The sequence below is a fragment of the Canis lupus genome, chromosome 21 (assembly GCF_003254725.2).
Source record: "Canis lupus dingo isolate Sandy chromosome 21, ASM325472v2, whole genome shotgun sequence".
In the NCBI taxonomy this organism is placed as follows: domain Eukaryota; kingdom Metazoa; phylum Chordata; class Mammalia; order Carnivora; family Canidae; genus Canis; species Canis lupus.
The window spans coordinates 37,218,711-37,244,157 of NC_064263.1; the positions used below are offsets into that span (position 1 = coordinate 37,218,711).

The following is a 25,447-nucleotide window of genomic DNA, read 5'->3' on the forward strand; positions in this document are numbered from 1 at the left end:
TCCAGGTAGATCACCCTTGGTAAGCATCTTTCCTATTGTCTGTATTTTCTCCCTCTCCCACGACCTTAGGATGCTTCTGGAGATGCCAGCAAAACGATAAAAACAGATGTCTGTCGGAAACCCTGGAATAGTTGTTACCTTTCCTGCCATGTGCAACACACAGGCATAATGTCTCATACTTACTAATTAAAATAAAAACCAACATCTTAGATTTTGTGATTAAAAGCAGTACCTTGGCTTCCTGGCTCTCTCCCTTCAGGGCTCTCCGGAGGCTGTCTTATTTCTCCTTCACCAGTAGGTGGCTCAAGCCTTCCCCAGAATCTGGGAACCTGGCCCTATGCAAGGGTTATCTTCATTTGACCTGTCCAGTCATACTGTGATGGTTTAATATCTGAGTCACTAAGCTTTCCTTCCTCCAGGGCAAGGGCATCTGCTGGGTTTATTACATAATTCTGTGTTCCTCTTCCGTGATTATGAAGCCCATCATACCGCTCCAGGGAATAAATCATCTCCCTGTAGTTGGCTGAAACCAATTACAACTGCCCCCCCCTAGTCAGGGCAGACCCTCTGCTGAGAGCTGGCTCTCTAAGAATTGCCTGAGCCCTATGAGCTGCCGTGTCTTGCTTCCCACTCATTGGCCAGTAGTCATCCATATTTTGCCTCAAACTTTCCTCTGGGCACCTAACTTCTCTGGAGACAGGAGCAAAACACCCTGAATAGACAAGGAAGCAACTGAAAGAACAGGAGAAAATTCTTAGTTTTCCTAGACTTCAGAGGTTGAAGAATGAAGATCTTTGAACTGGTTAATGCACATACTTGAGTAAGGATGCTTTGGAAGGCATTCAGGTGGTCAGTTAACAAGGCAACTGGGGAGTGGGGAGAGTGGGAGAGGGGAAAGAGAGAGAGAGAGAGAGAGAGAGAGAACAGTGCAGGGAGCGAGAGAACTCGGAGCTAGCTCAGATTTTAGGCACTGGGAGTGCAAGGAATTACAATTGGCCTGCAACAATCTCAGACAGCTCTTCCACCATTTGAAGAGCTTCCCCTCTCTGGGTTGAAGTCTTGTCACCTGTAATTCTTGACGTGAGCTTTTCCTCAGGATCACTCCTATGGTGGATGTGATGGGTGGACGATGTACTGGATGGGAAGCTATCCAAGTCCGACACACCTGTTGGAAGGGCTCTGCACTCCCTGAGGTGAGGGATGAGCTAAGACAAAGGCACGTGATGGGGGAGGGGGTGATTCAAAAGAACTTGAGAAAGTAGAACTGCCCATATTAGGAGGGAAATGGAAAGGAGAAGCTCATGATCAGATCCAGGTTTCTGACTTGAACAGAATATATTTTCACTGGTGGGGACAGAGGTGGACAAAGGTGGACAGTTGGGGTGGGTGCAGTCTGGGGAAGAGAGAGACTCTGACAGCCATGCATGGAATTGGGGCCAGGGATGGCAAAGAGGGGCGTACCTTCTGACAGCTCCAACCCTTCACCACTGGAACTTATGGCAGGTATTATTAAGCAATGTGCCACTCTTTCCCACTGAGCTTGAACCCAGCTCAGAATACTTTGCAATATAATGGCCCCTGGAAGTCATTTTCAGTTAATTAAATTTAGTTCTGAAGATGAGAGCTGTTTGCTTCCTCTTACAGACCTAGAGGTTTAGGAGCGCAGTTGACTGGTGAGAGCGCCATGGTCCTCACTGAGTGCCAGCCTAGCAAAATCATTCCCACCTCGAGACTCCAAGACTCCGTCTTTTCTCTACACCTCTGAGGGCTCCGGGCCACAAGCCTCAGCACCCCCGATCTAAAGGTGAGCACTGCACCTCCTGACCTGGGCTTTCCCCCATCCACGGTCACCAAGCAGCACCAAGCTTCCCCTAACCAAAGCAAAGTGTGTGTCCCTTAGCCCACCCTCTCCCACTCCTTACAAAACTGTGTGGCCAGCAGCCCTGCCCCCTGAAACCCAGAGCCTGAATCTTGGGAGCCTGAGTGACAAGCACTGCCCACGAAGGGAGACAATAGCAGTATTGACCCGCTGGCGGGAGGCAGGCCTGTCCTCATGTTCCGAGGACAGCTTGCAGACAGGCTTTTCCTCTCACACAATTGCTGCCTGTTTCCCATGTTTCACAAGACGAGGGGTGCACATTCCAGACAAGGGGACTATTTATTTTCCCACCGAAGGTGACACGTGGCATCCAAAGGTCAAGCCCAGGCTGGGGCCATGTTTGCTGGACTAAGCCCTGCCTTTTCCCAGGGGTCCTGATTGTTCTGGGAGCCTCCCCAGCTGTGTGCTCTGGGCTGGGAATGTTTCCTCAATGGCTCTATACAAACACCCATACTGGCTACTCAGTCTCCCAGGTTTGTTTATCAACCAAAGTCAAGGAATGAGCACCCGCTCCAGAGGGTGGTGGGCTCTTGGTGGCCCTGCCACCAACAGGTACTGGGGGTGTGTGACAAAGATGGGTTGCCCAGGCTTCTCTTTCTCCACAAATCTGCAAGAAGAACAGAAATTAGCCTATACAGAGGTCTCCAAACCTTGAATTGAAATAGTTGAATTCCTTTGAAAGAAATTCTGTATGGCTGTGCCTCCTTCACTTGTCCAATGGTATGAAAAATTTTCAGTAACCTCCCAGATAGTTGGAATTCTTTTAGAGACAATACTGCTACTACTAATAATAATGACTTTTATTTGAAAAACACCTAACATCTTATAAGACATTTGTGAAATACTGTTTCATGAAACTTTCAGTACAACCTGGAGAGATCAATATGAACACCACCACGGTGCAAAACATGCCCTGGGTCAGGCACTGTGCTAGCTAAGAGAGTCAGGGAGGTCTAATGATGGACAAGACTCTCTGATCTGCAGGAATCCACTGTTCCATGTGTGTATCAGGCTGGGGAAGATAGTGGGGCCTTTAGAGTCTCTCCTAGCTCAAGGGCCTCTCAAATTTTGGCTGCCCTTTAGGGAAAAATTTGTGCAGGGGAGTAGGGGACACATTTGCACAAATATTGATCCTATCCAAAACCCAGGCCCAGGGAGTAACCAAACCCGACTATGTTGCCTCAAAATCTGCCTACGCCTCTTTTGAAGCATGTGTTCACAGCCTCATACAATGACAGCAACTTAGTGCATCTTGAGTGACCTTTTTTTTTTTTTGAGAGAGAGAGAGAGGGTGAGCACATGCTTGAGCGGGGGGTGGGGAGGCAGTAGGAGGGGCAGAAGGAGAGGAAGAGAGAACCTTAAGTAGGTTCCACCTCAGGCTCAGTGCAGAGCCTGAAGCGGGGCTTGATGTTATGACCCTGAGATCATGACCTGAGCTGAAATCAAGAGTCAAACACTTAACTGACTGAGCCCCCTTGGGTACCCTTTGAGTGACTGTTCTGATGGGAATCTTGGCTCTGCTACTTTACTGGTGCTGCACCCTTGGTCAAGGTATTCAAGCAAGTGGACAAGTGGGCATGTCAGCTTCTTCATCTTTAAAATGAGGCTGCTATTAGTGCTTCCTTTATATGTTGGCAGTGAGGGTTAAATGAATTAATGCATCTGAAGTGCTTTGAATTGTATTCGTCATGTTTGTAACACATGATTAATACCTGCTGGTTGTTGTTGTTATTGCAGTGACCATAGGGATGATGAACTGGATGAAAATAAGGTCAGAAGCAGCAATACCAGTTCAAGCATGAGTGAAAAAGCCCAGAGAGGAGTTAGGAGAGGCTAACTGAGGCTCTTCTTCCTTGTTTTTCTCCCTTTTTCCTCCTTGCATCCCACCTATTCTTATACCTTCCTTCTTTCTCTTTCTTGGTAGGAGAAATATAGATCGGAAATGGGAAGAGTTAGGGCATTCTGTGGCCTTTGGTTGGAGCCAGGGCAGGGTCAGACCCCAGGCTCTGGGAAGAACCGAAAGGACCCAAGCCCAAGACCATGCAGGGGCATCCACAAGTCAAACACCAGAAATAAAACACAAAATCCATGTGGGTGAGGCAAGATTGGAATCAGAAGACTGGATGCAGACATCAGAGATTATGACTGGGGAATGCAGTCAGGGTAGAGCAGGGTGGGAATAATCAGAAGGCCCAAAGGGCCCAGCAGGCCTGGGAGGTTTGGGTAGCTGTGTTGGATGGTCTTAAAGGGTCAGAGACAGGAAGGATCACTTACCACTACCAACATCACCACCACCACTACTAATGGCCAACATCTATTTAGCACTCACTCTACTATGACAGTATGCTGATCCCTTTATGTGCATTTCTCATGTAATATTGAGTGCGTACTATTATTCTCATCATTTTGAAAGCTAGAGCTCAGAAGGGTGAGCTTCTTTGTCAAGGGCACAGAGCTGGACATGATGAAGTAGAATCAGACTTAGAACCATGTGACCATGGATCCCATACTCTATACTCTGCTGTCAACATTGACTCAGAAACACCAACTGAATGTCCCTAGTGTCCCAGGCTCTGAATAAGGCATTGCGAAGGTTACACAGATGAATCAGACTAGGTCCCTGTTCTCCCAGCTAATACTGTAGCAGTGGAGGCAGATACAGAATCAAAGAGCAGTTTGTTAAGGACCATCAGATGCTTAAATTATTTTAAATTTAAATAATAAGAGCAGGAGCTTTGCAACCAAAGAGGAGTACTGCTCTCTCGGGTCCTTGAACAACTCTTACATAAAATGGGGGCACTGGTACCCATCTCAGAGGGTAGCGGTGAGGACAACTGAGGTAAGTTACTCACAGAACCTACTACAGTGCCTGACATCATAACAAATACCAACAAAGGATGAATTGATGGTGGGGGAGGGGATAGAAGGGCAGGAAGAGAGGAAGATGATGGAGAAGAGAAGACAAAAAGGGACATGGCTCCTCAGCAGCTCCTGGAAGGGACAAGTTACAGATTTAAAGGTAGCTATGCCACCCACTGTGGTAGAGTAGGATGGCTTTCTGGTTCCTCAATCCATGCAAAGCTTTGGAGTAAGCTAATAGCACTTGTGAGATCTCCCCAACATATTGTAGATCTTTCAGTTCTCCCATGTTGGTACATTTTACTTGTACACTCAAACATAGGTGTGGAATTGGAGGGCACATGCTTCTGGAAGGAAAAAGAATTACCTTAGGAATTAGGAAATACTTGTGTGTGTTTGTGTGTGTGTGCGTGTGCAGTGAGGGGTGTGGAGTACAAGGGTTTGGCTCTTGATGGGAAACTATTCACTTAAGAAGCATTGATGGTGCACCTGTTGGCTTGTGCCCAAGCCTGGAAGGGAAGACGGAGATCTAACCCAAGGAAGGGATGTTGTATCAAGCCCTGTGACATCAGGCTGAGGAGGAGTAAGCAAATGAAGGAGCATTAGGAGGGAAAAAGGGGTCATGAACTATTCAGGAAGTAAAATTTACAGAATTTTGGAGCTAACTGAAGGGAGGGAGTGAGGGGCATTGTTACCTGGGCTTCCACCATCAGCAATTGCCAGGAATGTGGCTCTGCTGAAGGGCCTGGGGCTGGGGGGAGGGTCCCAGGGCTACTGAGCACAGCCAGGTGTTTACTCCATCAGCTGGATGGGAGCAAAGTGAAATGCAAGCTGGCTTAGCCCCAAGACCAGATGCAGAGAAGCTGGTTGTACATTCCCACCACGTCTCTCCCCACCCCTCCCACCTTGGGCACCCCAGTTCATCCTGGATGAACCCTCTTGGTCCCACCTTTTTGGCCGAGACACAGAGCTGTCTTCCTCACTTAATCTCCAGTGCAAATCTATAACCTCACAGGGTTGGTTCAGTTCACTGACTGAGCCTGCTTTCTTCCCTATTTTGCAGGCCAGTGAGTGCCAGTGACAGCTCCTGACCTGGTCCCTCCTCTAGCCACAGATGCCTAATTAAAAAAAAATAGGGATCCCTGGGTGGCGCAGCGGTTTGGCGCCTGCCTTTGGCCCAGGGCGCGATTCTGGAGACCCGGGATCGAATCCCACATCGGGCTCCCAGTGCATGGAGCCTGCTTCTCCCTCTGCCTGTGTCTCTGCCTCTCTCTCTCTCTCTGTGACTATCATAAATACATTAAAAAAAAAATCCACCAACCTACATTCCCGTTAGTTCTTCCTGCTTCAAACCTTCCTATTCTGGTCAGTAATCTAATGTAGATGTCAGCCACCTGGGCATCCCCAGGGCCCAGGGCATCTGCTGGGCCATTTCCATCTTTCAAAGGGTACAAATGAGTCCCATCCTGCCCCATCGGTGGGGAGGAGGAGCACAGCATCCACTATCATCTCCACTTTCCACCTTCCCTGGATTCTTGATCCCCACTCTGTAACTTACCTCCTCGGTCCTGTCCTCGCTCCATTTCATGCATCACCTGGTAGCCTTCATGGCTCCCTGGGTTACTATGAATACTTACAGGAGCTACTAAGGCCTCTTAGAGAGTAGATGTTCTGGAGGTTTGGGGGTAGCAGGGAGATTTGATCTCCCACACTGGAGATCATAACCTATGATGAGGTTTTTTTTTTTTTTAATTTAATTTTATTTTATTTATGATAAGCACACAGTGAGAGAGAGAGAGAGGCAGAGACATAGGTAGAGGGAGAAGCAGGCTCCCTGCACCGGGAGCCCGACGTGGGATTCGATCCCGGGTCTCCAGGATCGCGCCCTGGGCCAAAGGCAGGCGCCAAACCGCTGCGCCACCCAGGGATCCCTGATGAGGTCTTCCTTGTTGACACCTAGAGAACTAAGGAGTTGCATGCCCTGGGAAGCGTCTTGCTGGCGGAGTTCATCTCTGCTCCCAGCCTGGAGAACTTTCTCATCCCGTCCTGTGCTGCCAGGTCCCCACCCAAACCACCAAATTCCCACTAATTTCATGCCCGGGACACTTGAGCCTCCACCCTCTGCTCACAAACCCTGGACTCCTTGCATATCTAAAGCTCATGAAGAAGCTCTGCTGAGCTTTGCCATCTTTCACCAATTTCATCCAAAGGCTCTCAAAGAAGCTCTGCAATAACACTTTCCCCTTTAACACACAAAAATTCATTCCTTTGTCAGAGGGACTTCTTTCCCCACCCCTCAGGGGTGCTAGGTTTTGTTCGTTTGTTTTTCCTCCTCCATCTGCTTTCCCAGCTTCCTCCTCCTTACCTTCTGGAGGATTTCTCTACATAGCTCAACCCCTGGGTTGACCATTAGGCTGTCTGGATTTGCTTTCATTGTCTTGCCTCCCTGCCCTTAACCACACAAGCCCAGAGCCCAGGCCAGAAACCACAGTAGGCCTGGGCCCTGTGTCACACTTGCTCTCTAGAGGGGGCTGGTAGTGGTTCTTTGGAAGGTTCCAGGCAGCGAGGCCGTTTGTTCCGTGAGGGGTCCCATGCCACCCGTGCAGCTGGGCTGGCGGCAGGGAACCTGGGATCATCCTCTAATATTAGAATGTCAATGTCAAGGGGAGGCTGGAGGACCAGGAAATCCATAGGGGGGGGGGCGGAGTCTAGGTGACTTTAGGCTTAGGGGGGTGCTGGCTGCCCAGAGGTGACCTTGATGAAACAAGCAAAGCAGGTTTGGGGTGGAAAGGTCTCTTTCAGGCACCTTTAAGGCTGAGAAGCCTGTGGAACAAGCAAGGGTGAAAGTCCTTAAGGTAGGCAGCTGGGAAAACAGGGCTGCGGCCCCTGGAGACAAAAAACGGGAACAAATGAGGGGGGGGGGGAAGGTAGTGGAGGGCAAGAAAGTAGTGCTATGGCCAGAAAAGCTGCCCACCGGATGGCTGTGCTGTGACGGAGCTCCCGGGGCGGCGAAGGCTGCAGATCTGGGATGTGCCTCCCCCCAACCCGAGGGTCCCCGGCGACCCCGCCCCGCAGTCCCCGCAGTGAAGGCTGCAGGTCCGGGATGTGCCCCCCCCCCCGGGGCCCCCGGCCTGGCCCTGAAGTTCCCGCAGCGAAAGCTGCAGATCTGGGATGTGCCCCCCACCCGAGGGCCTCCGGCGCCCCTGCCCTGCAGTCCCCGCAGCGAAGCCTGCAGATGTGGGATGTCCCCCCTCGCCCCCCAGGGCCCGGCCCGGTCCCACAGGCCCCGCAGCGAAGCCTGCAGATCTGGGATGTGCCCCCCCAGGGCCCCTGGCCCGGCCCCGCAGTCCCCGCAGTGAAGGCTGCAGATCCGGGATGTACCCCCCACCCGAGGGCTTCCGGGGCCCCTGCCCTGCAGTCCCCGCAGCGAAGCCTGCAGATGTGGGATGTCCCCCCTCGCCCCCCCAGGGCCCGGCCCGGTCCCACAGGCCCCGCAGCGAAGCCTGCAGATCTGGGATGTGCCCCCCCAGGGCCCCCGGCCCGGCCCCGCCCCGCAGCCCCCGCAGCCCCCGCTCCCCCGCTCCCCCGCTCCCCGGCGCGGGCGGCCAGACAACGCGCTGCCGGCGTTCAAGGGCAATCAGACTCAGCAAAGCGTGAAATCAGTTTTTTCCAACTAACTCACTCTGGGCAGAAGGCACACTTTCTATCTTCAGAGTCAGAGGAGTAACCTGTCATTCCCCGAAGCCATTTACCTGTTCCAGCGGAAGCGGACGTTCTTTTAAAGATCAGGGGCACCTGCGCCCACCCCGGGGCTGCGGGGGTGGGGGGGGGGGTGGGGGGGGGTCGGGGCGCGGGAGCCGCTGACTGCTGCCTGGCTTGGGTGGTGGCCGCGTTAGATAGGCAGGTGCTCCCCATCAGCAGCCTGGGCCGCCGGGAGCCGAGAACTGGGCTTCATTCATTTGTTCCCTCGGTCTACGTTAAGCACTTGCTATGCATCAGGCCCTGGGTCCCCCAGTTTTCCAGAAGAGACAGAAAAATACAGCAGGGTGACCGTCGGGGGTGTAGACTCTGGAGTCAGGCTGCTGGGGTTCAAGTCCTGGCTCCACTGCTTATAAGCTGTTGACTTTGAAAAACTTGCCTGCTTTCTTTGTACCTGGGCTTCCTAATTTGTAAAATGGGAATATTTGTAAATGATGTCTACTTCAGGAGAGCGCTGTCAAGACTGTTAGGATGCATGCAGAAGGTCTTAGAATCATTCCTGGAACAGCGCAAATGCTCCGTAAATTTTAGTGCATACTCTCTCTGAACTTGGGCCTCCTTAAAATTCCTGTGTTGAAAGCCTAAGGCCCAAGGTGGGAGGTGGGGCCTTGGGGAAGTAACTAGGTCCTAAGGGAGGAGCCGGCCCTTGAATGGAATTAGTGCCCTTGTAAAAGAGGCTCAAGAAGACTCCCTGGCTCCTTCTGCCCTGTGAGGTTATAACAGAAAGACAGCCATCCGTGAGGAAGCTGGTCCTCATCAGACGTGGAAACTGCCAGTGCCACCACCTTGGACTTCCCAGACTCCAGAACTGTGAGAAATCAGTGTTTGTTGCTGTGAGTCATCCGCTCTGTGGTATTTTGTTACAGCAGCCTAAATGGACTGAGACAGTGTAGAAAAGCAACATCATTTCATGAACGTGGTACGTGCAATGTTGAGGGGATGATGTACTGGATTCCATGGCAGCATTGAACGAGCGTCTGGAGGAGCACATGGGTATGGTGGGGGCTGCCCCGAGTCTTGAAGAATGCTCAAGAAAACGTATGTGTTCAGAGAACTGGAAATGGCTCAACAGCGCCAGAGCCAAGGTTCATGCCTGGAAAGAGGCAGGTAGTGAGGGAGGAAAGGTTGGCAGGAGCCCACGGCAGGGGGCCTTGAATGCCATGCCAAGACACATTTGTTTTTAGGCAATGTGTTGTAAAGATGATTCTGGAATTGTTTCTGGGAACTCAAATGCCATGCCGTTATTCATTTGCCTTGGAAATGTACTTTTTGTCAGGAAGGTAGAATTATAGTTTGTTTATTTTTAACAAAATTGATTTTTTTCCCTCCCATCTCGTTGCCAATAAACTGTTGTGCTATGGACACTGTTCAGAAGCCTGCGCCAGTGGAAGCTGGAGTGTAATCATTGTTTTTCCTCAGGACCGACTGAAGCATTGGTGTGTGAGGCAGGAGTTCAGGTGCAGATTAAATGGCATTTGTCCTTATTAGGGCCACTTGTTCTGAATATTTACAAAGCTGGGGAAAAACCAAGCGGCCGGTGGGCCCGTGGACCAGTGGCTAATCCCTGATGGTCTTAGGTTGGGGGAGAAACCCTCCTGGTAGAGAAAAGCTTGAGTCTGAATATGCTGCCCTTGCAGGAGGCTTCCCAGACATACAGGTGTCTTGAAGGGGGTACTTCTAAGTGTCCTTATGAGGAGCCTTTCCATTTTCACCTGGCATTTCCTCCTTGCTCAGGAGGCGTGTTCCAAGACAACGTAATTTGGAGAGTCACATGCAGTGCATTAGGAAATACTTATGCTTCTAATTGCAAAAAGCCTGGGCTCAATCCCAGCGCTGAACCCTTGTCTCTTCATTCATAAAATGGGCATCACTGTGCTGCTCATCCCTCAGAGGCGGCTGAGAGATTGAGGGAGTCACGTGCGAAGGCTCTGCGAGCTAGCCGTGGCACAGAGCAGGCAATTATTACCAATATTCCCTCTGCCCCCTCCCTCCCACACCTGTCACACCTTCCAAGGGCCCATGACCCACAGGGTCAGTCTCACCGAATTCGTGTTGGCACAAAACAGAAGCACAGCATCAGGGGCACAGGGTTCATTAGAAATGCAGGTAGCGGCTCAGATTTGGGTCTGAACCTGACCTTGGGCAGTGGGGAGAGGATGGTTGACTCCTCCAAGTTTTTGTGAAAATGAAGCAACGTGATTCCTCTAAAGTGTTTTTCTTGGATCTCAGCAAAGAGTGAACACCCAATAAATGGTGGGAACTGGCCCAGCAGGAAGGGCATTGGAGAGGGGAGCACCGTGGTGCTGAGAGCTAAGAAAGATGTGGAAGGGTTGAGCAGAGAGGGAAGCCTTGGTGTGTTGCCTTATGAGCTAGCAACTCCCTCTACCTCCATCCACCCCGGATAACAGGGGCTGATGTGTCCCGGATGCCGTATCATTCATCATCCAACCTGGGTCACTTTTGAGAATGGAAAGGGGAGCTCCTTTTTTTCAAAAATCGTTATTTTTTTTTTAAGATTTTATTTATTCATTCATGAGAGACACAGAGAGAGGGAGAGACCCAGGCAGAGGGAGAAGCAGGCTCCATGCAGGGAGCCCGATGTGGGACTTGATCCTGGGACTCCAGGACCACACCCTGGGCCAAAGGCAGGCGCTAAACCACTGAGCCACCCAGGGATCCCCCAGGAAAGGGGAGCTCTTACATATTATTGGGTTACCCCAGGACGGGCTGCTTTGTGTGGTCCCCACATGCAGTGATTTCTAAAATACATCATTGCTATCCTTAGGATTCATTAATGGGAATCACATAGTTAGAAAAGGCATTTTTTGTTTTTGCTTCTGAAAACAGGTGGGTTTTTTTAGATCCAAATGCCTGATACTTATAGACAGAAGGTGTGGATGGACAAGAAGGGAATGGTCAGGATGTGCGGTTGCCAGATGAAATGTAGGAAGTTCAATGAAGGGTGAATTTTAGATAAGCAACAAATAATTTTTAGTGTACATATACAGTGGACATACGACTGTGCAAATTATTTGTTGTTCTTGAAATTCAAACTTAGCTGGGCTGCCTATGTTGTTATTTGCTACATCTGGCGTTCCTACCAAGATGGACAATGCGATCCTATGATTTTATTACTAAATTAAACAAAAAAACTATTTGGCGAAAACTTTCTGTCTGCCAGGCTAAGTGCTGGATGTCAGGAGTGGCATCTCAAGTGAACAAGAGGCAGTTTCTGCCACCAATTCATAGGCCAGGGAGGGAGGAACTAGGAGGTCATATATGAAGGCTCTGAGAGCCAGTCACAGCACAGGTGTACAAAGGGATAAAGCTGACATTTACTGAGCGCCTATTAGGATCTGGACCCATTCGCCAATGTTTCATGCGCCATCTCAATAAATCCTCACCATCGGGGTTATTCCCATTTTGTAGATAAGAGAATTAAGTCCCAGAAAGAAGTCATGTGCCCAAGGTTGCAGAGGTTATAAGTGATGAGTCAAGGTTAAAATCCAGGTCAGCCTGAGTCCAGAGTCAGCTCTTTCCAATGAAAACACATTTTTCGTAAATGAGTATACAAATTGCAATTTCAATAGCACAAAAGAGAGAACTCTGTTTTGAGTAATCAGGGAACTATCATCAACTTCTTGTAGTTACAAATCAAATTCCTTTTAAAAGGAGGGGGTGGTTACTATAAGGAGAACCCATGGGCTGAGATTAAGTCTCTTGGCATGTCCCTTTTTCTCTCATGTCTGATTCGTTCTCCCCCTCACTCCTGGCTGCCTCCTTCTGCTCAGTCATGGATTCTGCTCATCAGAACTGTGGCTTTGGCATGGTCAGCACAGCTTCTCAGGGTCCAGATCGACCTCAGGCTTTTAACGTCCATTCTCATTAGCAGAAGCCTCAGTATTTCAAAATTCTTGGTTTAATTTTTTTTTTTTTAAGTATAGTTGGCACATTAATGTTGCATTAGTTTCAGGTGTTTGGTTTGTTTTTTTAAAAAATAGTTTTATTGAGATATAATTTACATGCCATAAAATTCACCCATTTTCTAATTAAAATTTTGCAAAAGTTTAGAGGCTAGCTTATAAACGAGTCACCCTTGGTAGAGTGTTCCTTCTGATGTCACGTATCCACCTATCACCCGAGAACTATGACTAGAGCTGGTGCTGAGGGTTGAGAAGTTTTACTTAGGACTGTGGACTTCCAGCACTGGGATTAACAGGTCTAAAAGTAAAAGGTTCTAAGAGGAGCTTGACATTGGGAATGGGTCTTAAATGAGCAGGTTAGTATTCACCAGAAGGGAAAAAAATGGGAAGGAAGAGATTCCAGGCAAAAGCTAACATGTACAAATGCCAAGGTGCACAAAACAGGAATGAGCAGAGGATAGTGAGAGATTTGGAGATCCCAGAGTACAAGGTCCTAGCTTGGCTACCTGGGTGAAGACATATTGGAAGTACAGTGATGGGTGGATCCACAGCTTAGAACCTACAGCAGTCTTCACCATGAATTTATTAGAAAGTTTACCCAACATCTAGCCGTTGGAAGACCTTGATACTGAAGTGTAAGGCAATACAGCAGGAAGATGAAGCCATTCCTCCAGAGACACTTGCTCAAATTAATCCTGAAGGTGGATCACACCAAATTCTACATGGTTGATTCAGCCCAAATCCACCCATCTGTGTGCTTTATGAGAAAGTAGAGAACAGCAGAAACATAGCATGCTTTATGTGAAATCTCTGCTTAGCCAGCATGTTTAGATATTAAATGTTGAGAAGAAAAATATGACCTGCCATAAATTCTCATTAAACACATTATTGCCTTAATAGTGTGAGTAAAGATAAACCCCTAAAGAATTTTCAGATTTGTCATCAATATTTGGTTTTTGCTTTTGATTTATTAATTTGTTCTTTTTCCAAGTGTGCTCATGGTAAACACTGTAAAAAAAAAGGATAATTTTTTAAAAAGGAAAAAAAAAAAAAGAAAAATTACCATACATCCCAACACCCAAAGATCAACCACCATAAACACTTTTGAATATACGTCTCAAACTTTTTCTTTTTTAAAATTAAGTTTTATATCTATTAACACACACAGAAAGTTGTACATTAAATGGTCCAGAAAAGTTTATGATAAATAGCAACTAGGCTCTATCTCAACCTCCTCATATTGTCCCCCTTCCCAGAGAGAATATATTTTGGTGGATTCCACTTCCCATAGTGGTTGCCCTCAAAGCTTATAATCAAGTGTTCTTTCGTACACTTGCCACTGGTCACATGGAGCTCTTTAAATGAAAACTAATTAAAATTGAGTGCAAATGAAGATTCATCTTCTCAGTCTCACTGGCTACATTCAAGTGCTTAATAGCCACATGTATCTAGAAGCTACCACAGTGGATAGAACAGAGATAGAACATTTCTATCATACAGAAACTTGTATTAACCAGTGCTGCTCTAGACAAAAGTATGCTTTTACATTTATCTCTTGGTTTATCAATTTTAGACAGTATCAATTGTCTTAATTCTGTTTCTATTCAGATACATTTTTATAAGCTCCTGGAAAAATTAAAATATACAGACATACAAGAAAAGCGTATCTGTTACAAACATAAATCTTAACAACTTATCATGAACTGAATAATTCATATAAAGGCCCTGCAGAGCAATAAGCAGAATATTATGAGGGGCTCAAATTCCCTCTATTGCTTGCCTCCAACTACCAATCCCTCTCTCAGTGCCTCAACTTACATCGCCATGAGTTGGTTTTGCCTGTTGGCAATCTTTATAGTATCTGGCTTCTTTCATGCAAATTATGAATGTGGGGCTCATCCAAATCATGTGAAGGAGAATTCATTCATGGGAACAGTATTGCTGTATAGTCTGTATCATATAAATATACTACAGTTTGTTGATCTGTTCTATTTGGAGCCCTTTGAGCTGTCCCAGTTTGAGGCTGTTTTGAATAATGTAGCTGGGAGCATTTTTGTACATGTCTTTTGATATGCATGTGTGCATTTCTGATGGGTATAAACTGAGGAGCGGAATTGCTGGCTCACAGATGTAGATGTGCTCAACATTAGTAGATCTCTGTAAAGGGGTTGTGCCAATGTACATATACCCAACAGTGTTTGGGAATATCAGTGGTTGCTCCACATCCTCATTAGCTCTTGATATTCTAAGAATTATATCCTTATGTTTTAGATTTGCACTTCCCTGATAACTAATGAAGTTTAACATCTTCCTGATATCTATTGACTATTTGGATATTCTCTATTTCTTAGGTGTCTGAGACTCTTACTTAGTTTAGTACTGAATTTTCTCTTTTTTAAAAAACTGATTTGTAGTCATTTTTAATGTTCTTGGATATGCACCCCCTTTCACTAACATGTTTGCTAATACCTTCTTTTGGACTATAAGTTGCCAACATCATTTGATAAAGGAGTTCAGATTTTTAATATAGCCCGACGTACCAATCTTTTCCTTCACAGTGAATAGTACATTTTGTGTCTTACCTAAGAAATCTTTCTCTACCGTAAGGTCATGAATATATGTATCTCCTATATTACTTTCTAGAAGTTATATTGTTTGAATTTTCACATTTATGTCTATAATTGAGCTGGAATTGATTGATTGATTGATTGATTTTATTTATTCATGAGAGACCCAGAGAGAAAGGCAGAGACATAGGCAGAAGGAGAAGCAGGCTCCATGCAGGGAGGCAGATGTGGGACTCGATCCTGGGACTCCAGGATCACACCCTGAGCCAAAGGCAGATGCTCGACTGCTGAGCTACCCAGGCATCCCTGGAGTTTATTTTTATGTAGGATGTGAGGTAGGAATCAAATCTCATTTTTTAAAATATAAGAGCCAATTGGATTGTATCCTTTATTTTAAGACGAATCCTTTCTCATTCTGTTTAAGTACCACCTTTGCCACAGCTTTCTCCCCTTCTCTGTATCTCTCTCTCTCTCTCTCTCTCATACATGTTTGCACATGTATGCACACACACACACACACACACACACACACACACACACACAGCACAGCTCTCTTTCTTAATTCTCTATCCCAGGGAGGAGCAAACTAAGGCCAGCCACCTGCTTTTACAAATGAAGTTGTCTTGGCACAGCCATGCCCATTCATTTGAATATTATCTATGGCTCTGTTCAAAGTTAAGTTGTCATGACAGACCAGGTGACTTAGAAAGCTTGAACTATTTACTATCTTGCTCTTTTCAGATTTTTGGTAAGGTACACCATCCAATTTTATTCTCCTCTGAAATTGTCTTGACTATTCTTGGGCCTTTGTTTTTTTTTTTTAAGATTTTATTTATTTATTCATGAGAGATACACAGAGAGAGAAAGAGAGAGGCAGAGACACAGGCAGAGGGAGAAGCAGGCTCCATGCAGGGAGCCCGACCTGGGACTCCATTTCAGGTCTCCAGGATCACACCCTGGGCCGAAGGCGGCACTAAACCACTGAGCCACCCGGGCTGCCCATGTCTTTGTATTTCCACATAAATTCTATTCAGATATATTTTGATTATAAACATGTTTTCAAACAAATTACATAGAAAGTTTTGTAACTTGTTAAGTTACTTAATATCTAGTGGAAATCATTCCATGATATTAAATATTATTCTACAATGTAATTTTTAATAGCTTCATATTATTCAATTATACAGATAAACTATCATTTATTTAACCAACTACATTGTTTGGCTATATGTCTTTCTTATTTTCCTATCATTAAATCATAAATTGCTTCTTCAGCTTGTTCATACTCTTTCACTAAGTAATTTCATTTATGGGAATTAAACCAAAGTAAATTATGTTAAATGAAAAAATATGCAAGAAGATGTTTATCACAGCACTATTTATAATCATGAAAAATTATAAATGACCACTTCACTGACACTGGTAATGGCTAATTACAGCACTTACATTTATTAGAATATTATGCAAATGTTTAAAACAGTGGTCAGGGAGACTGGAAAATTATTATGGAATATTTTATGCAATAAAGGATGTGTACTCCTTAATTATAAGCATTAAAATATGGCTTTTAGGAAAAAATCTAGAAATGCATACACCAAATAAAGTTAGTTAATACTAGGGAGTGGAATTTGTAAGGGGAGGGGAAGCACTCTATTTACTTTGTCTTGCTTGAACTTTTTCTAGAACTTATCTTATAGTGAAAACATTTGAAAATCATTTTCTAAAATAGACTGCATGATGCATGAAATGATAAAATGGCAATACCCTATAGAAAGATAAGCCTGCTGTACAAAAGCAGTACTAAAGACTTAGTTTTAAGTTTTTAGCAAGTGCATAAACAGAGCCTACAATTTAAAGGGAGATTGTAACATCCTCCTAGCAGGCACAAGAGCAGGGAACCTGCATTTGATGAACTTCAGGTAGACCAAAATTATTCCCTTAGTCACACTGAATACCTAAATACGAGTTCCTCAGTGAACACAGACTGGAGGCTGTGTAGAATCAGACCTCTGACCTCAGAGGGCTCATATGTGATTGCCAGCATCACTGTAAAAAATACTGATGCCTGGACCTCACTCCAATCCAGCTCCATCAGAATGTCCAGGGAGCAGCTTGGGCATCTGATCATTTCAAAACTCCCCAGGGGATTATAATACTCAGCCCAGTTTGAGAACCACTGCTCTGGGAGCAACACTTCCCACACACCCCTGGGTGGTGAAATCTCATAATTGCATCCAATTTGGATTGCGCTGCCCTGCAGAGCAATGGCAGGTAAGAGTTTCATTCATCAACAATAAGCCACGGAGTCCTACAAAAAGGACTCCATTAGCCCTGGTAAGTTGCCAGCTTTTCTCTCCTCTCTTTGCCAGAAAATTAATGAGACCATTTATTGGAAGGTAGAAAACTAACCATTGTATTTTGTAGTGTTGTGGGTCAAATGGTACACATTCTGCTACACTTATGCTTCCATCAGGAAGGAATAAAGGAGAAGGACCATGGTTATGTGCCAGGCATTCTTTCTTTCCATAAGCTAGGTCTCTTAATCTTCAAAAAACACCCTTGAGAATATGTATTACTATTATTTCCCTTTTACAGATAAGGAAACTGAGACATAAAATGGTTAGGAAATTTGACCAAAATTAAATAGGTAGTATAAGTGGCAGAGTGGGGATCTGAGCCAGTTTTATGTAACTCCAAAATCTATCTCCTGTCTTTATCTTTATTATAACACCCTCTTTATTGTTGCACCTGAAATCGTGTCTGGCAAATAAGGGCTCTATAAATATTAGCAGTTCCCCCTGGGATTTTACTGTGAGGATGGGGGTGGGTACCAAATTCTGAGCCTTAATTGCAGTTATTCAGCTTTGTTGGAGAAAAATATAGAAGCCTAGAAGTTGTTCCTGAGTGAAGAGAATTTCTCAATCTATGGTTGAAATCTTATTCTGAGAATGTAGTGTCCCATTATATCCATCTGTACAAAATAAAAGATTAAGACTCAATTTTGCAAAAACAGAGTGCATGTGGTAGGTTAAGTGCTTTAAAAAATGCAGAGCAGATTCTAGAACTTTTTGAACTATTTCCTTAATTAAGAAAATCCTTTACCATCGAAGGACAGAAGGTCCATGAGTTTCAGGTGATCTCAGTGATTTCCACTGCTGGTGGCTCAGGGAGCAAGAGGACCACTTCCTGGCAGCCATGTGGATTTGTCTGGGGTTCTGGAAAGGAAGGGAACAGTGGTTGAAAGCAAGCCTGCAATATGGTGGGGAATGACAGCTCTATGTTAAGAACCAATTCAGGACTGATCCTACATTAAAGGGAAGCATAGCTTCCTCCAGAGTAGGGCAAGTGAGGGTCTCTGTTGAATGAGTTCCTCTCTCATCACTCCTAAATTCTCTCTCCTTTAGAGGGGTTCCCTCTTGGCTCCAGCTGTCACCACTCTCTAGGCTCCTAGCGATGCCACTCACCATCTTTGAAAACTATTTTTGCAGAAATGGAAATATCTTTTAAGACAGTCTAACTTCCTAAAGAAACTTTACTAAATAATGAGAACAGAAAAAGGAAAAATGATAGAAAGTACAAGTAGCATGAAGTTCAAATGTCAAAATGATATTTTACATTTATTTCTTTAATTCTATTGCAACTGGCTTGTTTCCAAAGGTTTGTTTCATTTCCCACGTCCTGCATGTCTCCTGTCCTTTGCACATGACAGACTCTCTCCACCATACCCAAACCTGTCCCCTGTGTGTCCATGACCCTTCAAGAAAAATGACCTCCTCCCCTGCAGTGCTCCCTTTAGTGGAGGGGCATGGCTTCACTCTCTCCCCAGCTGATGAGCAGGCCTCTGGTGATTAATACACACAAACACATGAAAGAAATTTATTCCTTAGATGACAATCCTGTTTCCTACTCACAAAGGTAGGCTTAGCCCATTTAGCTTGCTATGGAATAATATCTCAAACACTAAACAACAATCCGTTCATTAGACACGGTGTCACAGAAATACCATTTTCTAAATAGAAGCATCATGAGCATAGCAAAGTTTTTTTCCTGACTCAGTAGTTGGTGGTATGACTATGTCATACTCTAATTTCCTATAAAGTACTTCCTAATAATAAGGTCCCATCGGTGGGCCTTATTACAACATCAGAGTGTCAACATTGAGCTAGGTAGCTGGGGGGTTGTCCTTTATTTGTGATTTATAGCTTACTCAGAAGATATAAGTTTTCTGGGGTTTTGATCAAGAATTCCTAACTCTCAGGAATGCAATCTCTACAAGCAACTATCACAGGGAGCTCCAGAGACAGTATGAGTTCTATGTTTGCTCACACTATGAGTGTATTCTCATGTACTCCATAAGCTCAGAACAAAGGACCAGTCGTCAAGAGTAATGGGAAAGCACACATGCTTATATCTTACAGAGTCACCTTAGATGAATGTCTGTGAGAACAGAAGCAGCCATGGCTTCTGTGAAACAATAGGATCAAGTGACAGTGGAAGATAGTCTGTGATTAAAATATAGCCAGGGTGGTGTGCCTGGGTGGCTCAGTCGGTTAAGCGTCTGCCTTCAGCTCAGGTCATGATCTCAGGGTCCTGGAATCCAGCCCCTAACTGGGTTCCCTGCTTAGTGGGGAGCCTGCTTCTCCCTCTTCCTCTGCCTCTCCCTCTGCCCCTCCCCCTGCTCATACTCTCTCTCTCTCAAATAAGTAAATTTTTAAAATCTTAAAAAATATATAGCTGGGGCCCATGTTAAAACAAGGACTGAGATAAGAATGAATCACAAAGAAATGAAAAGTACAGTAGCGGAATATCTACTGTGGAGGACATACAGGCAGGAGCAGCATTGAAGAAAGTCAAGTCTGCGAGGTGGAAGATGAAGAGCAGAAGGTTTCCCAGAATTTAGAGAAGAACAGAGAACAGAAACAAAATTAGAGAAAGAAAATCTAAAAATTACAGATATTTCTTATAAAAAGCAATTAGAGGGGATCCCTGGGTGGCTCAGCAGTTTGGCTCCTGCCTTTGGCCCAGGGCGCCATCCTGGAGTCCCGAGATTGAGTCCTTTGTCGGGCTACCGGCATGGAGCCTGCTTCTCCCTCTGCCTGTGTCTCTGCCTCTCTCTCTCTCTCTCTCTGTGTCTATCATAAATAAATAAATAAATAAATCTTAAAAAAAAAAAAAAGCAATTAGATTGGAAACAATAATCAAAGGCACAGTGAAGAAAAACTTTCCTGAGTTAAAGAACAGATAGACCAGTATACTTTTAAACTGATTTTTCTTCTACACAGAAATATTTTCCTAAGTATCTCTAACAGATAAGGAATTTTTAAAATGGCACCCACAATGCCCTTACCTCACCTAATTAGACCTTCTTTAGTATGTTCTAAGGCCCAATCTGAAACAAATAGACCTTTCTATTTTTAAAATAGCCTTTTTATTTTGAATAATTTTAGCTTTATAGAAAAGTTGCAAACACAGCATTCCTATGTGCCCTTTACCTAGCTTCTTCTAATGTCAACACCTTCTGTAAACATGGTATATCTGTCAAAACTAAGAAATTAGCATTGGTACAATGACCATTAACTAAACTGCAGACTTTATGCGAATTTCAGCAGGTTTTTCATGAATGTCCTTTTACTGTTCTAGGATCCAATCTGGGGCACCATATTGCATTACCTTTATATTAAAAAAAAAAAAAAAAAAAAAAGGAACTGCAGTGGGAGTCCATAACACTGAGCTAGACATGTGAGCTGCCCAAAAGTCACTCCTTGGACCTCACCCTGTCTCATTCCCAACTTCCCTGGCCTCTGAGTTTTTAATTCCTCCTGGTTTTTCTCCTTGCCCCTAAGATCTGATACACACTATGACCTTGAACTTGTAGCAATAATGATCTTTGTTCTCCATATGCACTGCACTGCCCCCGGGGCCTTGGTAACATCCCTCTCAGTTACCCTGCTCTGTTCCCAGCTCCGCTCACCCCACGCTGTCTCCTTGGGGCACCACGACTCCAGCCTCCCCTGATACGTGGTTAGAAACAAATCATCACAAATTGCTCTACTGCTGTGTATTCTGGTTGAAAGACAACACAGGTCTAGAGAAGTCAAAGGAAAAGTGAAAAATCAAAACCACTTCTGTTTACACACAACTCAATATGCCTCCCTCTTCCCTTGATAGAGGTTACACCTTTTGAAAATGTTATAATTTCAGTTTCACAAAAGAGAAAAGACTTTTCATGGCTGGGTCTGTGGGCTTCCTCTGTTAGGTGTGGCCCTGCGGGTTCACCAAAGCCTGGGATCAGCCCCTCAGACTTGCAGGATTAAGAGACCATACTTATCAGCTTTCCAGAGGTGATCACACTTCAGAATGCTTACCCATGTGAACAAAATCTCTAAGAAGTGGAAATAAAATCAGAACACCAACTCATTAATTTATAATGAGCAATACACCTGACAAGCGAATCCATCATCATGTGGGCCTGACCAGCCAGATCATCAGACAGGTGCTCGGTGAGTGTGGAAGCACAACAAGGGAGTTATAAAATCTAAAAATTTAATGGCAACTGGCCCTGAAAACCTGAGGCTCCCATTTCCCCAGTAACGACGGGCCTGTCTGGTGGTTTGGCATTTCCCTGGCCTGGCGGGGCACTCTCTCCCCTGGGCACACTTCGGACAGCACTTCTTTCTGCACTTCCACATCTGATCAGTCCTTTGGCTCATGTACAGGTTCAATGCCTGTCTGGGCCTGGGGATCCTACTAGCTCTTTAAGGTGATGATGGTTCTGATCAGTTGTATGGGAATCTGTATTTTTTTTAAATATATTTATTTATTCATGAGATACAGAGAGAGAGAGAGAGAGAGGCAGAGACACAGGCAGAGGGAGAAGCAGGCTCCACGCAGGGAGCCCGACATGGGACTCGATCCCAGGTCTCTAGGATCATGCCCTGGGTAAAAGGCAGGCGCTAAACCACTGAGCCACCCAGGCTGCCCGGGAATCTGTATTTTAACCCCCAAAGACTCACTCACCTCCAAGGCCCTAGTGTATATGTGTGTTTGTGTCCACATCTATGTGTGTGTGTGGTACTGTCGTGTATGCTGTCTATGTGGTTTTCCCTGACCCCAGTGAAGTGAGGAGAAGCAGAAAATCTGGGAAAGCAGACTGCGAGGGAGAGATCTGCGTGCAGGAAGCACACCAGAGCTTACTCTTGGCAGTAAGACCAATGGGGGAGGAAAGAAGCAGAGCTGGGCAGATCCAGAAGGTGAAGTATAATGCAATCACAACAAAAAATATCAGCCAATTCTTGGAAAGCTCTGCATTCTAGATGGTGCTTCCAAGTTGTCTTGAATTGGAGCAAGACGCCGGGTGTTTGGACTCCCACATGGACAGGTCACTAGATGGCATGACACTCCCCTCAGCTGGGGAAATGAGCGTTTCAGTCCCTGATGTTCCAGATCTGGGCAGCACATCAGAGAATCACCACAGGGAGGAATATACTTCCCGGTAAAGCGCTTACACCCTGGATTCAGACTTTCTTGAGTCTGAAGTCTGATCCAGCCATCTCTTGCTTGGATGATTTTTTTGATGGGTTCCATAATTTCCTCATCTACAACATAGATAAGTCAATCGGAGAAGGACAAACATTATATGGTCTCATTTCATTTGGGGAATATAAAAAATGGTGAAAGGGAATAAAGGGGAAAGGAGAAAAAATGAGTGGGAAATATCAGAAAGGGAGACAGAACAGGAGAGACTCCACTCTGGGAAACAAAATAGGGGTGGTGGAAAGGGAGGTGGGGGGGGGGTGGTGACTGGGTGATGGGCACTGAGAGGGGCACTTGATGGGATGAGCACTGGGTGTTATTCTATATGTTGGCAAATTGAATAGCAATAAAAAATAAATGTATTAAAAAATAATATGACTTACCTCATAAGTTTGTTTCTTGTTTTGTTTTGTTCTTGCAAGGATTCATCAAATAATCCATGGAAAGAGTTTAGGAGCAGACATAAGGTAAGTGCTCAGTAAATGTTAGCTGTTCACATTATGCTAATTCCTATATTTTTTGGCCCAAACTTCAAATTCATTACTTATATGCTTTAATTGTAAAAAAATGTTCTCAGTTTCTTCTAGGCCTCTGAGCAGTAAAGGGGTTGATTCTAGGTCCAAGATCTGGTCTGCAGTAAAAATGACCTACAGCTCAGGTACTCAGCCCAGGTAACCCTACTAACTACCGCTTTTGAGGCTCATCAGATGGGGGTTGATGACTTACCACCTGCCTCACAACCAGGCAATGCTGGACTGTGGGGTGGGGCAGAAACAGGCAGGTTAACAGGTACTATTTGACAAGTGATAATAATATACTTACAAACCTTGCTTCCAAAGTACGTCTTCTGAGCAAGGCCAAGGATATGATATTATCTATCATAAGGAGATTTTCCATTCCCCGTGTAGAACCCTGCCAGGCAGTTAAATGACATCGAGAACACGCTGACAGCTTGCTGTGTTCTTGACCCCATTATGCAGCCAGTGTACCAAATATGCCTCCTCTGAAAATAAACAGTTATTCATCAAATTGTCTCTCACTAGCCTGGTGTAATTATCTTCCCAAAGTTATGAATGAAATGATAGGTTCCCAACAAAAAAATCATGATGTAAAGATGGGTTTCAGCAGCATCAGTTTGTTTCTGGGCCTGATTTTCCCTGGGCTGCCTTTGCCACTGAACACACGGGTCTCAAACTGGCCAACTTCATGATGTGCATCAGAGAAGGAGGGTCCCTTTTGGGGGACAATCAGAGCTCTCTGGTACCTCACAGGGTTTCATGGTCACATGGTGGGTGTCTATGGTTTGGGAAGGAACTATGACAGACCCTGATTTTCTGACTAAATACTAAATAATAACACCCCCAATCCCAGTACTATTTTTTTTAAGGATGTATTTATTTATTTTAGGGAGACAGCATGAGTGAGGGTGGGGCAGTCACAGAGACAGAGGGAGAAGCACTCTCCAGAGTGCAGAGCCCAACTTGGGGCTCAATCCCACAACCCTGAGACCATGACCTAAGGTGAAATCAAGAGCTGGATAGTTAACTGACTGAGCCACCCAGGCACCCCTCCCAGTACTATTTCTGACAAATACCATCACCAGCCTTCCAGTAGCCAAGCTAGAAAGTGCAAATCATCTGGAACTGTTTCCTGAGCTGTTATCCCCATACCTAACCAATTTCAAATGGCTATAGGCACTATTGCTATTTTGTGTCTTGATGTCGATCCCCTCCTGTCTTCCACTCTTGATGCCTACTTGTAACATACATTCAAATGGGCATGGAATGATTTTTAAAATTGCAACGGAGAAGGGAGGGAGCTCCATGGTGATTATATGGTACTAGAATTAACCAGAGATTTACATTTGTGTAGAGCAATGGCAAACAAAAAGTAATTATGGAGGAAAACAAAATGGTGGCTACGAGCAGACACACGCCCTTCAAAAAGCACCATAAGGTAACAGAGGTGCTTCCTTGTTTGGAATTCCTAATGTTCTAGGGATGTAATGAATTAATGATACCAGCACCTGCGAGAACCAAGTGGCAACTCTGCAGAGGGCAGTGGAGAGTCTCCCAGGATCTGAAAAGTGCTTTTCTCTTTCCTTTTCTTTTCTCAAACATTGGATTTATGAATATACTCACCCTACCCTGCCCCAATTAGGGTAGACTTGTTAGTCTGGATTAGAAGATTTAATATCTAGGATATATTTTCTATATTAATTAACTTTCCCTCCATGACCTTGTGTTGAAAGTACTTGCAAAGAGCAGGGAAGACACAACTCTATTTCATACAAGTATTCCCAAATCTGTTGGTTTTGGAAGTGCCACTCTGGACAAGTTTTCCATGAGGACGTTGCCTCAAAGACTTGGGGCAGGGGGAGCCTCACCTGTGCCTTCTGCCATCCTGTCGCCTGTCCTCATCTTCACTCTGCCCACCCCCTTATCCATCCTCTGCAGAGTCATCTATTTAAAGGACACACCTGGGCAAGCCAGTCACTGGGAGATTTCCCCCACTGCCTACAAATCAAACTCCTAAATAAGGTGTTTAAGTTTCTTCCTTTGAGCCAGCTCCCACAAGCTTGCCAGCCCGATCTCTGACTCTGCCTTTTCTGGCTTCCCAGGCACTGAACCTCCGTGAGCCAGACTGTTCAAATGACTTCTCCACACCAAACAAACCATATGCTCTTTTGTATTTGTGCTATTACTTAGCTCCCTTTATTCGAAATGTTCTTGTCTCTAGTCTCTGCCTGTTAAAATCTGAGTTAGCTTTCAAGGTCAAATCCTACCTTCTCCATGAGAATTTCCCACATTCTCTCAGTCGGTATCCCACAGCACATCACCACTGTTTATTAGATAATAGTTCATTCCAACCACTTTTATGTTCGTTTGATCATACGTTTGCTCATCCCATAAATACTTCCAAATGAC

The 25,447-nt window shown here is 45.2% G+C and overlaps 1 long non-coding RNA gene across 1 annotated transcript; it reads left to right on the plus strand.

Annotated features, from left to right (window-relative positions):
* Positions 1 to 1,651: 1,651 nt before the first annotated feature.
* On the plus strand, positions 1,652 to 23,534 carry LOC118351859 (uncharacterized). Its single transcript, XR_004808017.2, has 3 exons — positions 1,652 to 1,804; positions 22,943 to 22,987; positions 23,098 to 23,534. It is a non-coding gene; the product is annotated as an uncharacterized LOC118351859 (long non-coding RNA).
* The last annotated feature ends 1,913 nt before the right edge of the window (positions 23,535 to 25,447 follow it).